General features: G+C 45.8%; 1 long non-coding RNA gene across 1 annotated transcript; it reads right to left on the reverse strand.

The window, feature by feature from the left end:
- Window positions 1-9,052: 9,052 nt before the first annotated feature.
- Window positions 9,053-12,426, reverse strand: LOC131919897 (uncharacterized). Its single transcript, XR_009381454.1, has 3 exons — window positions 11,972-12,426; window positions 11,745-11,876; window positions 9,053-9,293 (listed from the first exon to the last, which is right to left on the reverse strand). It is a non-coding gene; the product is annotated as an uncharacterized LOC131919897 (long non-coding RNA).
- Between the last annotated feature and the right edge of the window lie 708 nt (window positions 12,427-13,134).

Raw genomic sequence — 13,134 nt, forward strand, 5'->3', positions numbered from 1 at the left:
TTTTAATAGTCCATCCCCACAACACTCCAGTCCCCAGTGTTTTGTGGTGTTTTACAAGTTTCTTCTTAGTTCTGGGGGGGACTGTACACTGACTCTCACCACAGCCCGGACCTTCTTCCTCAAATAGATTTAACTGGCCGCAGAGTCAGTGTCTCAGGCCCTTGCAGATCCATGAATTTTAAATGGCTTGGTTTACCCTCCAAACTTCACCTAGTAAATGCACACCTGCTTGGAAATAGAGAGTGTGGAGGTTCATTCTTCCTGCCTTGGCATGTGTTGATGCCTGGGAGTTTTGATTTGCTGTCTGATAAGTTGTTGTTTTTGTTGGTTTTAAGGTAAAGAAGGCTGTTTGGATTATCTCATATTAAGGAAATATTCTTGTGATTTTTTTTTAAACTTAAGTAAATATTTGTAGGGGAGGCAATCTGAAGGACATTATACACATCTGTTGTCATCCATGGAGTCTAGGACTCCTGTCTTCATGGTCTGCCAAAGCTGTCTGCATCTTGGAATGTCACAGGTGATAGTCTGATTCATATATGTATATAACACTTTGTAGCTGGTTTGCTGGAATATTAATCCTGGATAGCTTTTTTAATTAACCATATAATCACTGAAAATGAGAAATCTGTACTCATAACCACACTTGTGGGAGTAATATGTGTTTTAATGCTTTAATCAGTATTTCTTAAGCTGTTAAACAGAACCTCTTAAATAGGGAGATGAAACCCAAGTTTGAATTCTGTGTGTTTCTTGCAGGTTTTCTTGTTCTGCTAACTCTGTATTCTCGTTCTAATGAAGCCAGAGTTTTAACGAGAAACATTCTGATTCCCGATTCATGTGGACTTTATAAAACTGGGCACACTGTTCAGATTACAATATAAAGTATTTCTTAATAGTGTTACTTTTTTATACTGGTGTAAATAACCTATCCAAGGACTGTTGCTTTTAAAAACCTGAGTTATTCTGAGTGAATTGAAGAGGCTTATTGTCTACATAGAATTGGACAGACCTACCCTTTGACTAAAGTGAGGGATAGTTTCTGCACATAAAACGTTATACAAGAGTATTAGTTTTGGCCGGGTGGTGGTGGCGCACGCCTTTAATCCCAGCACTCGGGAGGCAGAGCCAGGCGGATCTCTGTGAGTTCGAGGCCAGCCTGGGCTACCAAGTGAGTCCCAGGAAAGGCGCAAAGCTACACAGAGAAACCCTGTCTCGAAAAACCAAAAAAAAAAAAAAAAGAGTATTAGTTTTGGCTAGGCGTGGTGGCACACACCTTGAATCCCAGCACTCAGGAGGCAGAGGCAGGCAGAGCTCTGTGAGCTCAAGGCCAGCCTGGTCTACAGAGTGAGTTCCAGGATAGCCAGGGCTATGGAGAGACTCTGTCTCAAAAACCCAAGAAAAGGAAGTATTTATTCTGTCCATTTTATTTTGTAGGGTTTTTTTCTCCCAACGAGAGGGGGGAGAATGTTTTTTAGCTATGAGAAAACCTAACGTTTTGTGAAATTTGGTACTTTTTAAAGTTAAAAGACTAAAAATAAATAAATCTTTTAAAAGGAGATTCTGGTCTAGAGAGATGGCTCCTAAGTTAAGAGCATGCCCTGCTCTTCCAGATTACCTGAGTTCAGTTCCCAGCACCTCAGCCGGTGGTCCACAGTCCCCGTAACTCCAGCTCCAAGGAATCTGACCCCCTCTGTGGACCTCCATCATCACCTGTACTCATGTACACAGTCCACACACAGACACATACTTTTAATAAAAATAAACCTTAAAAGTGAAAATAATCCTATCTGGACACTCACTGGCCTTGCTTTTTCAGTGGAAAAAATATTGGATAGGAACATTTATAATGTGCTTACATTTCCTGTGACCTCAGCAGACAGGACAGGCCACCACATGGGCTGCCTCACGGGTACCCTGGAGCCAGGGCTCTTTTCTGTCACCAGATGATAATTGTGACAAAGTATAAGCCATTTCCAGGGAGGATTAGCCACATGGAGACACAACCTCAATTTAATGTTGACAATTAAGTATGTAGCTGTGTGTACATTACAGAAAGGTGTTCTGTGTGCCATCCCCTCTCCTCCAAACCGCAGGAGGCCTGTTTGGACCCACTCTCCTGGCCGCTGGCATTTTCTACTAAAAGCATCCTACGTGTTTCGGCCAAGTTGTATAGGGCTGCAATACAAGAATGAGGGAAACAGTAGCACCAGAGCAAGGAGAGGACACGGATGTCTCCCCACTGACAGTGGCCTCCAGGTCCAGTTCTCTGGCTGCTTAGCTGGGGTAGATTACAAGCCTCAGACAGTAGCCACACTGCTTGTGAGCAGATGGTGGAGTCCTTGGTTTGGGTAGTGGGGGAAAGAGACTGAGGGAGACTTTCAGATTAGCCTCAACACAAAAAACTGAGCCCTGCTTGGGGGCTGAGGGATGTAGTTTACATACAGTTTTTCATGTTCAGATGTAGCAATGCATCACTTCAGTACTTAATTATCCTTTGTTAGGTGTGAGATGTGTCTCAGAGTTACATAAATTATTCGATGTTACTTTTGGGTCCTTTGTGCAGGCTAGGAATGTTGACACTTCTGAAATGCATTATGGCGGGGCCCAGCTCTTAAGCCCTCATCCACTTGCACTGTTCCGTGGCATTACAGGTATTTCTAGAACAGCCTCTCCAGTGAATTAGACCTAAGAGGAGGAATTAACATTGAGGGAAGTGGCTCCTGAAGACAGACTCACGAAGCATCAACAGTGTCCAGTCTCCTGTCTCGGAGTTCGTTTACTTACTTCTCATGCCATCCTGAGGCACCAGACCGCAGATACAGAGCCAGAGCCGAGCCAGAGCCATGTGCTGCTGTAGGAGAGCTTTCTATTTGTTTGGTTTTTCACAGCTTAAGAAAAAACCTGTTTAACAGAGCCTGGGGCTGTGGGTGAGTGTGAGGTCCTGGGCTCAATCCCCTGCACTCACCACCACCAAAATACTGTCTACCTGTGACCATGGTGTGTACAAGGTTAAAACACTGTTGCCTTTTCGTTTGGAGGATTACAATTAAAAGTCTGTTTTTAGAAAAGGAGAATTCTGAAGTATAATTTTATACATTATATGAATAAAATGTTCTCTATATCTGAGAAGTTGCAGTCTCCCTTTTGGGGTGTTTTTTGTTTGGTTGGTTTTGTTTTTTGTTTTTTCCTTGTTGTTCTAATATTCTTGGCTTTCCTGAAGCAGGCAGTACTGGAAGCCAGTTCTGGTCAGCCAGTCATTGTGGATTATGAGGGGGAGGCGGGGAGGTGGGGGGGGGACTCCAGGGCTGGGCATGAGGGAGGGGAAGGGGTGAAGACCCTGGTGGCACACACCTGTAATCCTATTCTTCAGAAGATGACTAAGGCAGGAGAACCACAAATTCAAGGCCTGCTTGGACTGCACCGTGAGTTCAAGTCCAGCTGGGATGGGAATGGAAGTCTCACTGAATACAGGATAATTAGCTGCACAGGCAAAAACGTGCTGTTTCTGTGGCTTCCATCTTGCCTTTGATTCCCACCAGGGCTCTAATGAGAATTCCAGTGTGTCTTGTGTTGTATCATCAACCCTGAGTTCACCCCCGGATTTGCAGTGATTGTGTCTGGCCATCGGGAATCCCCTTTTCAGTGGGTAACGGCTCACCCAGGTCTCAGAATCATTGTGTAGAACAGCCAAGGAGAAGCGGTCACATTCTGGCATGTTGTAGCTGATGTGGCTGGGGTCGGTGCTCACAAATGAGGTGGGCCGTTTCTACAAAGCCTGCCGTCCCCTCGTTCACTGCCGTCAAACCTCTAACATCAAGAAGTCCATTTACCACAAACAAGGTAGATGAGAAATGAGACCTTTGCGGTGCATTCACTACAGTCTGCTGTGGTTTTTAAATCACATACAAGTCAAAATGATATATTAGACTTCACAAATAAGAATGAAAAAAATAAGATTTTCCAACTCCAACCCAACCAACAGCAAAAAGGCTCCTCTGACTGGCAGTTAGTCACATCTCTCGGATAGAAGGGCAATGACGAAGGTGGCCCTGGGTAGAGGGTAGTCACAGTAGGAAAACAGATTGGACCTCACTCCTTCAAGCCGGCCTCATCTAGCTGCCGTCATGGGTCAGGGTGTCTGGACAGGGTGTCCTTGGGTTCTCTCAGCGCTGTGTGCATTTCTTAACTCTGAACCACGGGATCACACAGGAAGTGGAGATCATAGTTACCAAAACAATGGCATAAATACATGGCAAGCAAAATTTGGAGGAGGAGAAAGAGAAAACTACCATTGGCAAGAGACCCAACATGGAGTTTTTTAGTACATTTGCGGAGAGGTCATTTCTAATTAACAGTTGTATATTATATCCTTAGCAATTGAATGTGTTGCCATGGTGCTTCCAGCCTCTCATACAGAGCAATTAGATCATTTGTAAATGTATGATTCCAGAGACAATAAGAGACGGGATTTTTCTTGCACAGGAAGCTATTCCAAAGTGAGTTTTGCTTATGTTCCTAGAAGCTACCAAGCTTCAATGTGGGCAGTAACCGCGGTAAACTAAGTGTTAATGATACAAATTATGCTCATTCTAGAATGAGCTCTGAGTTCTCTGTTAGAATACAGGAGAAGGTTCTGAGGCCATTTCAACCAACTCAGTAATTAGCTACAGCCAAAAACCTAGCAGAATATTGCGCAGAAGAGGAAAAACACAAGGGAAAGTGTCCTAGAGTCGGACAGGTGAAGCCTCTACCTGGAAAACTGTTTTCTGCTCTGGACAAATGTCTAGGAAAGAAAACTAAATCAGTTCTTGTTGACATGTATTTATTGAGCCTATACAATGTGCAAAACACTGATCTGAGAATACAAAAATAAATATGACCTTCAACTCCACAGTCCAGTGGGACAGACAATGTGCAGAAACAGCCAGAGTGCTGTGTAGTGAGCACGTGTCAGAGGCATGTACATGTACTGACTGTGATCACAAGGGATGCCAGGGCACGAGCTGAGAAGAAAGGGCTACAGTGGATCCCAGTGGGTGCTGTTGGGGGTGTATGCACACACTGAGGAGTGAAAGAGACCAGCTGGAAAGGAAGGTCCAGTGCAGGGGGACAGCTTGCAGAGCTGAGTGATGGTGAACAAGCTGGAGTCAGCAATGATGCAGAGGAGCCAGCCTGGACTAGGAAAAGGAGGCCCGGCAGGCCGGCTCTTTAAGTAAAGAGCCTGTTAGTTAAGCATTCAAACCTGAGTTTGAAGGGCAGGGATACACATCTGTAACCCAGCCCTGGGAGTAAGATGGAGACTGGCAGATCCTAGAGCAGCGGTTCTCCGCCTGTGGGTCATGATCCCTTTGGGGGTCACATATCAGATATCCTGCATATCAGATATTTACCTTATTATTCATGACAGTAGAAAAATTACAGGTACGAAGTAGCAACAAAATAATTCTGTGGTTGGGGGTCATCACAACATGAGGAACTGTATTAAATGGTCACAGCATTAGGAAGGTTAAGAACCACTGCTATGAGGCTTTCTGGGTAGCCAGCCAGCATATGGTGAGCTCTAGGCTCAGTGAGAGACCCTGTCTTAAAAACATAAGGTTGGGGCTGGAGAGACGGCTCAGCAGTTAAGAGCACTTGCTGCTTTTGCAGAGGACTTGCGTTTGGTTCCCAGCACCGAAATTAGACAGCTCATGACAACCTAGCTGTAAGTCCAACTGCTGGGGTTCTGACTCCCTTTTCTGGCAACTGCATAAACACGATGCACAGATGATGCACAGATGTGCACTCAGGCACTAATGCATACACATAAAATTAGGTGTAGCGCCGTTCCCAGGGGTGACAGCCTGGCTTCCGCCAAGCACCCAGCTAATCTGCCAAATCTTAACCACAGACACCACATAGGGAACCTGCATTTTACCTAGATAAGTGTCCGAGCTCACTCGCTGAGAGTGTAGGCTTGGGCTTCAAGGTTTGGAATAAGCACCGAAGGCCAGAGAGAGAAACTGAGCAAAGACAGCAGAAAGCTAGGCTGGGGGCGCCTAGAGTGGGTTAGAAGCCATGATGGAGGATGTCTGTTGATGCAACCATGCAAGGCAAGGCTCCGCTGAGCCACATGGGGTGGCAGAAGAATGCCCGTGAGGGCATGTGCAGTGCAAATTCCAGGCTAGGCATGGAAGAGGAGGCCTAGAGGGAACAACAGACTAGGAGAGACACTACCTAGGAGAGCTAATCTTTTTAATTGTTTTAATTACCATATATTAATCATATACAGTGATGGGTTTCATTATGACATTTTCATCCATGTATATAATACAATTTGATCCTCACCCCTTCCCCCTCGCCCCCGCCACAGCTCCTTCCTGTTGATCCATTTCCTCTTCCCAACCAGCCACCTCCACTTTTTTTTCTTTTTGGTGACACAGTATCTGATATTCCACCCCTGTGAAAGGGTCATTCTACCCCCAAAGGGGCTGAGAACCACTGCATTAGTGGGTGATGGTATGAGATAGAAAATAGGGCCTAGTTTCTACTAGGAAGTAGGTCACTGGAGAGGTATCTTTAGGAGAGAGGTGCTAAGTCATACCCTAACCTCTTCCTGTATTCCTCCCTGTGTGCTTCCTGTCCTTCACGAGGTGAGAAGTGCCTTGGTCATGTGCTTTCACCATGAGGCTCAGGCCAAGAGCATGGAGCAGCTGACCAAGGACCGAGGCCTGAAGCCACGAGTCAGATCAGTCCCTGCTCCTTTAGCTTGTTTCTGTGGGGGTGCTTTGTCAGCACACAAGTTCATCACGTTAGACAGGGGGGAAAACATTGAAAAATTCTGAGCACGCATTTCCTTGCTCAGACAGACAAGCCGATGCTCTTTGGACCTGTCACTAATTGCTGACCCCATCTTCTGGTGATATTTTATTTGTGCTGAAATGTGATATTATATTTGTATGTTAATAAATAAAGTTTGCCTGAAGATCAGAGGTCATAGCCAGCCATAAACAGAAGTCAGGCGATGGTAGCACATGCCCTTAAATCCAATCACATGGCAGGCAGAGTCCCTGTGTGTTCAAGAATACTGCCAAGCATGGTGACACACATCTTTAATTCCAGTACCAACCATAGAGACCTGGAGGTCTGTATAGACAGGCAGTGATGAGGAAGAGATGTGGCTGGGCTTAGAGCCAATGAGAAGGCAGAACAGGAAAGCAATAAAAGCGCAGGTTAGACAGGAAGAGGAGCTCTTGGGAAGCTATGGCGATGTGGTGAGATAAGGTTAGTTGGCTATTGCTCTGGTCTCTACGGCTTTCACCCCTGTATTTGGCTCTGTGTTTCTTATTTAATAAGACTGTTTAGAAATTCATCTACACATCTCATCCTCATCTGTCCTTCACCAGTTGCTGCTCTCCCTCTGCATCTACGCATTCTCGAGTCTCTCCCATTTAAAAACCAAATGACAGCAACAGTGAACTCCTTCAAGGACAAGGTCAAGACAGAACTAAAGCTCATCTGTCACAGGAAGTTCCAAAACAGATGCAATACAAGGGTGGCATTTCAAATCTGTGAGAGGAGAAGCCAGTGTCTCCATAAAGGGTGTCGGTGCTGCTAGATAGACAAGTGGGGAAATAGGTTGATATCTGTCTTGCAAAATAAATAAAAATAAATCCCAGGAATATTAAATATGTGTCATGTAGAAAGCAAAGCCATAAAAGTTCTGGGAGAAAAAAAATGAGAGATTTTTTTTTCATTTTATGTACATACACTTTATCTAAAATGAGGTGGTTTTGTTGTCATGGAGTTACAAGGATTTTCTAAGAATAGCATAATATCCAGAACTCCTAAATAAAAACTGATAAACTGGTCTACATTCAAGACAAAAAAATCAACATTAAAAACATTGTCAAGGCCGGGCGGTGGTGGCGCACGCCTTTAATCCCAGCACTCGGGAGGCAGAGCCAGGCGGATCTCTGTGAGTTCGAGGCCAGCCTGGACTACCAAGTGAGTTCCAGGAAAGGCGCAAAGCTACACAGAGAAACCCTGTCTCGAAAAACAAAAAAACAAAAAAACAAAAAAAAAAAAAAAAAAACATTGTCAAGAGATAAGTGAATACTTACTACTCATAGCACAGACAGAAAGCTCAATTCCCTTTGAATAAGAATAAAATTATAAAAAAAAATCATTAAGAAAAATTTGACCAGAACAAAATTAACTATCCCTGGGTGACTGGGAAAAGAATACAAACACAAAACTCATAGAAACAAAAGAATTCTTAAAAATATGAAAGGAAACAAATTTACTCATAAAGAAGAGAAGTGCAGATTAAATACAATTTGGAGCCGGGGGGTGGCACATAATTGTGACTCTAGCACTCAGGAAACTGAGGCAGGAGGATCACCCCAAGCTCTAAGGTAGCCTGATCTGCATCGTAAGTTCCAGGTCAGCCAGGACTGCATAGCCAGACCCTGTCTCAAAATGATAGTAATAGTAAAACAACAACTGTGGCGGTCTAGACTTGACTTTACAGGCTCCATCTTAGGGACGGGGCCACCATCTCAGACCACCTGCTGTACCCAGTTCCAGGAAGGACCTCAGGAATTGCCATGACAACTGATATAGAGCAGTGTCCTCCAGCAGACATCCTGTCTGGTTTATGGCCCTTGAAGATATCTAGATAATCCTGCTGAGCAGTCCAGATAATCCTGTTCAGTGGGTTGTAGTTCCCCGCCAAAAGTCTAACCCAATGGTTTCAAATGTGGTTTCATGCCCAAAGTCTAGACCAATAGTTTCAAAAAATCACCTTGCCCCATATTTCTTCTACCCAATCCCAAGTTGCCAATTCCCAGCTTGTGGTTTTTCCCTGTAAAAACTCCCTACACCTGGGCTTGTTGCCACCGCCATATTTCTTTCCATCTGCTGTGCGGTGGCCCAGGTTGAACCTGAATAAAAGGACCCTTATGTGCTTGCATCAGAAACTGGCTTCTTGGTGGTCTCTGCGGGTTTCACGAAACAAGTACAAGACAACAACAACAGCAATAATAATAATAACAACAGCAACAGGATTCAGGACCCTGCTCCTGGAAAGGCAGACATAGCACAGAGCTTCTGTAGTAGCCTTGTGCTCTGCCTTACTCGGCTCCTTGGGCTGATACTGCCCTGCCTTCCTTCCTGCTCCCATCAGCCTCCAGCCAGTGGTCCTCTCTGAGTACCAACACCTTAAGATGCAGAATTCTGATGGAGAAATATTTGCAGTCAGTGTAGAAATCGCAGAACAATCTGTGACCGTTGAGTTCTTGTTGGAAGATCTGAGAAGGATGATAAAGGAAAGGTCACTCCAGGATGTGCTGGTCACTAGGATGGCCCTCCTGACTCCTCCCAAGGAGAGTGAAGGCAAAGGACTCAAAGTTGACCAAGGACACTTTCCAACTTTTTCCGGCTGCAAACAACTTAGACACCAAAGGGTGGCTTCATGTTCCAAGACTTCCCTCTACAGTGAAGGGGGAAATTCTTGAGGAGACTCACAGAACATTCAGTGTCAAAGAAATGTCTGCTGTGGGGCCATCAAAATGACTCAGCAGGTAAAAGTATTTGCTGTCCCAGCCTGATGACCTGGGTTTGATGCCCAGAACCCACAAAATGGAAGGAGAGGACCAACTCCCAAAATTTGTCATCTGACCTTCAGGTACACAGTGGCACAAGCAGCCCCACACACTACTTAATTAATTTAAAATGTGTGAAAATATCATATAAGAAATTAAACATCATATTGAAAAATATGTGTGCATGCATAAATGCATATATATGTATGTATGTATGTATGTATGTATATTTATACACACATTCTCAAGAGGACAAAGACCTGGTACTCAAAAGGAAGCAGTAGGCTGAAAAGCAGTGTGGCCTCGAACTCAGCACAGTAGCAGTGTAAAAACTGTTCCCATTGTTAGCAGCACTGCCCTGTGGGTAGCTGTGGAGCTCAGACAGGCATGGACAGATGCAACCAGCCTTTGCATTAGCATAGCGCTGTCCTCTTTACACAAGCAGTGTGAGTGCATTCCAAGACACACCAGCTTGCTTCAGGAATCCCATCTCTGCCTCTAGCGTGCTGGGCTGGGGTGACAGGTGGGCCACCATGTACACCCAGTTCAGGTCCTAGCACCTACATAAACCCTGGATGGACATGGTGACCCAGCTGTAACTCAAGCACTTTAGAGGCAGAGATGGGATCTCTGAAGCAAGCCAGCTATCTAGACTAGCCAAATTGATGAACCCTCATTTCAAGTGAAAGATCTTGCCTAAATATATAAGGTAGAGAGTGACTAAGGAAAGCACCCACACACACATGTATTCACATACATGTGAGCACACATAACGTGCACACACCACACACACCTACGAAAGATGCCCGCACAAAAGAAATCCCTAAACTGTTAGCTGATGAAGACTGTAGTTTCATAAGACTTTAATAATGTTAAAATAAAACTAGCCCTGCTTCCGTGTGCACCCCGATGGGGCTAATAAAATAGCCACCATTAAGGATTTCAGTGAGCTTTGGGAGGCTGAATCAGCATCGCACAGCTCACTACAGAGTGCTTGGAACGTGAGTCCCTTCCTGAAGCTCCCATTCTCTCAGTTTGCTCCCTCTTCCCTAGCTTCGTGTCTGTAGGATGATGTTTTTGGTAGCAAGAGGCAAGATGCCCAGTCAAAAGAGAAAAGGCTATTGGAGAACCCTGGATTGTGTCAGAGGTTGCAGAGAGTGTGTGAGTCCCAGAGCTGAGGAAGGCAAGGTTTTTATCTGGGTGTCTGGAGCCACTGAAGCAGTCTGGAGACCCCTTTATCCTACCTCTGAACCCCTCTGAGTGGCCACTGGTCTCACTCCCCGCAGGCTGACCTCCTCTACTTGGTAGGAAACTGGGCCGTTAACTCTGAGCTTTGCATCCTTTTTGTCAGCCACACCGAGAAGACTGGCCATTCTTGCTCTTTCAGTCTGGAAATGCTTAAGGCTACAGCGGGGCCTCAGGTGTCTTTCTGTTAGCAGGCCATGTCAGAACCTCATAACGCACCCCGCATCTCTGGTTCATGGCACCCTCTACTCGATGAAGTGTGGGTGCTCTGGGGAGTCCTTGGAAAGCATGGCGGATAAGGGTGTCCTGCAGTTACCTCCACACACCTCCTGTTCTAGCCTCCCAGGGTCTTTGAACTGAACCTGCTTGGCAACAATACCTATAAAAACAGACCCCAGAGGCACGTTGAAACTGGTATAAGAGGGCTAGATGGCTGCTGTAGGAGACACGAAATCCATCTCCCGGGGCTCACTTACACAGTCACCTGACAGGCCAAGAAGGACTTCGTGTTTTGTGGGTGAACAGACAACAAGAACAAAGGTGTGCCTTTCTGGGAGCAAGTGGAGTGAAATTCTAGAAGTGACCCCACAGGTGACTGGATCCCAAGATGTTGGGCACTAGCTGTACTCCTTCAGAGGGTCTATGGAATACTCTTTTCTTGAGGACAGAGCAAACAAAACATTCCCCTCCCGGACCCCCAGGCCAAAATGAGTGCTGCAGCTACGTACTACAATGAAGAAGTCTAATCGCCTCATAATGTTAATACTAACTCCCCAGGAAGACTCGGGTTCTGCTGAGGTCAGCCGCCCACCCATCCCTGGACAATCCAACTGAGGGAGTAGAGGAGGCATTTTAGTTCTTGTTGGTGTCTGGGTCCCAGCAGGCTGGTCTGAGGGAGGCTGCCACTCTTACCAGGGACTGGGTGATGGATGCCAGATGCTCAGTAAAGTCATAGTAAGAAGGCAGGGATGGACAATGGAGGAAGACCATTTTCCCTGCTCAGTCCTGTCGGTTTTCAGGAGTCCTTTTCTAGATGAGGGAAAGCTGGAAGTGTTAGAGTTACCACAAGGGGGCTCTTGGATTCCACGTAGGCTATCTGTACCAAGAAGAGCCAAATCCAACTCTGTCTGAATCTTTACCTGGGCTGCTACCTTCAAACAGATGCTTGCTTGAGTGAGCCAAGGGAGCTGATTTGAAATGGAGATGATGGGAGAGGTGAGTGCAAGCAGGCAGCCACTCTGTTCAGCGCGGAGATGGATGGTGACTTTGGAGGAAATCTGATCAGAGTCCAGCTCCGGACAGCATCCCAGCCCTGCCCCACAGCCACACATCCAAACAACGATGTATCGGTCCCTCACTGCAGACAGCCTTCTCCTCTAGTTCAGCAAAATACCCAGACTCATAACACCGGGTTATCAGTCCACTTGCAGTATTGCTCCCCTCTGAGTCTGCTGCTCTTTCTAGGTAGACTCAGCTGTCATAAATATTATTACCATCCCCCCCCCCCCCCCCCGGGCGCTCCTGCCAAGAGGTCGCTAAAACTTTCATCCCAGACCTTTGGACCCTAGATATCTGTGTAGGCAGGCAAGGAAGAAAAAAAAAAGAAAAACCCTTTTAAATTTCAAATACGTGTCTAACTCCTGTGAGGGACCAGGAAACGTAACCATGGAAACAGGAGCATGAGGGTAACCATGGAAACCCATTTAAACCAGCTGGGCCATTACCGTCTAGAATCTGGTGGGCTCTGGATGCTTTAAGGACAACTAGCCGTGGTTAAGATGGTCAAGTGATATCAATTGTTCATGTCAGTGCTTTGTAGGCACATATTATAAGTACTGTTTGGATGCTGCCAGTATTTTAAAATGTTAGGAAGAAAACCTTTCATAGAACTTCCTCTGCTATATCAAGTTCTTCCTTCCTTCCTCCCTCCTCTCTCCATCCCTCCCTCCTCTCTCTCTCTCTCTCTCTCTCTCTCTCTCTCTCTCTCTCTCTCTCTCTCTCTCGTGTGTGCGTGCTTGTGTGTGTGTGTGTGTGTGTGTGTGTGTGTGTGTGTGTGTGTGTGTGTTTTGAGGGTCTCACATAGCCCAGCCTGGCTTTGAACTTGCTGTGTAGCCAAGGATCTCCTTGAGCTCCTGATCCTACTGCCGATGCCTCCTGAGGCTGAAATTGCAGACGTGTGCCACCACACCACACCCAGGTTGCTACACTGCTTATTTTATTTTATTGAGAAGAGTTCCACTAACGTATCCCTGACTGGCCTGGAACTCACAGAGATCTCCCTGCCTTTGCCTACCAAATACTA

Source organism: Peromyscus eremicus, chromosome 9, assembly GCF_949786415.1.
Source record: "Peromyscus eremicus chromosome 9, PerEre_H2_v1, whole genome shotgun sequence".
In the NCBI taxonomy this organism is placed as follows: Eukaryota; Metazoa; Chordata; class Mammalia; order Rodentia; family Cricetidae; genus Peromyscus; species Peromyscus eremicus.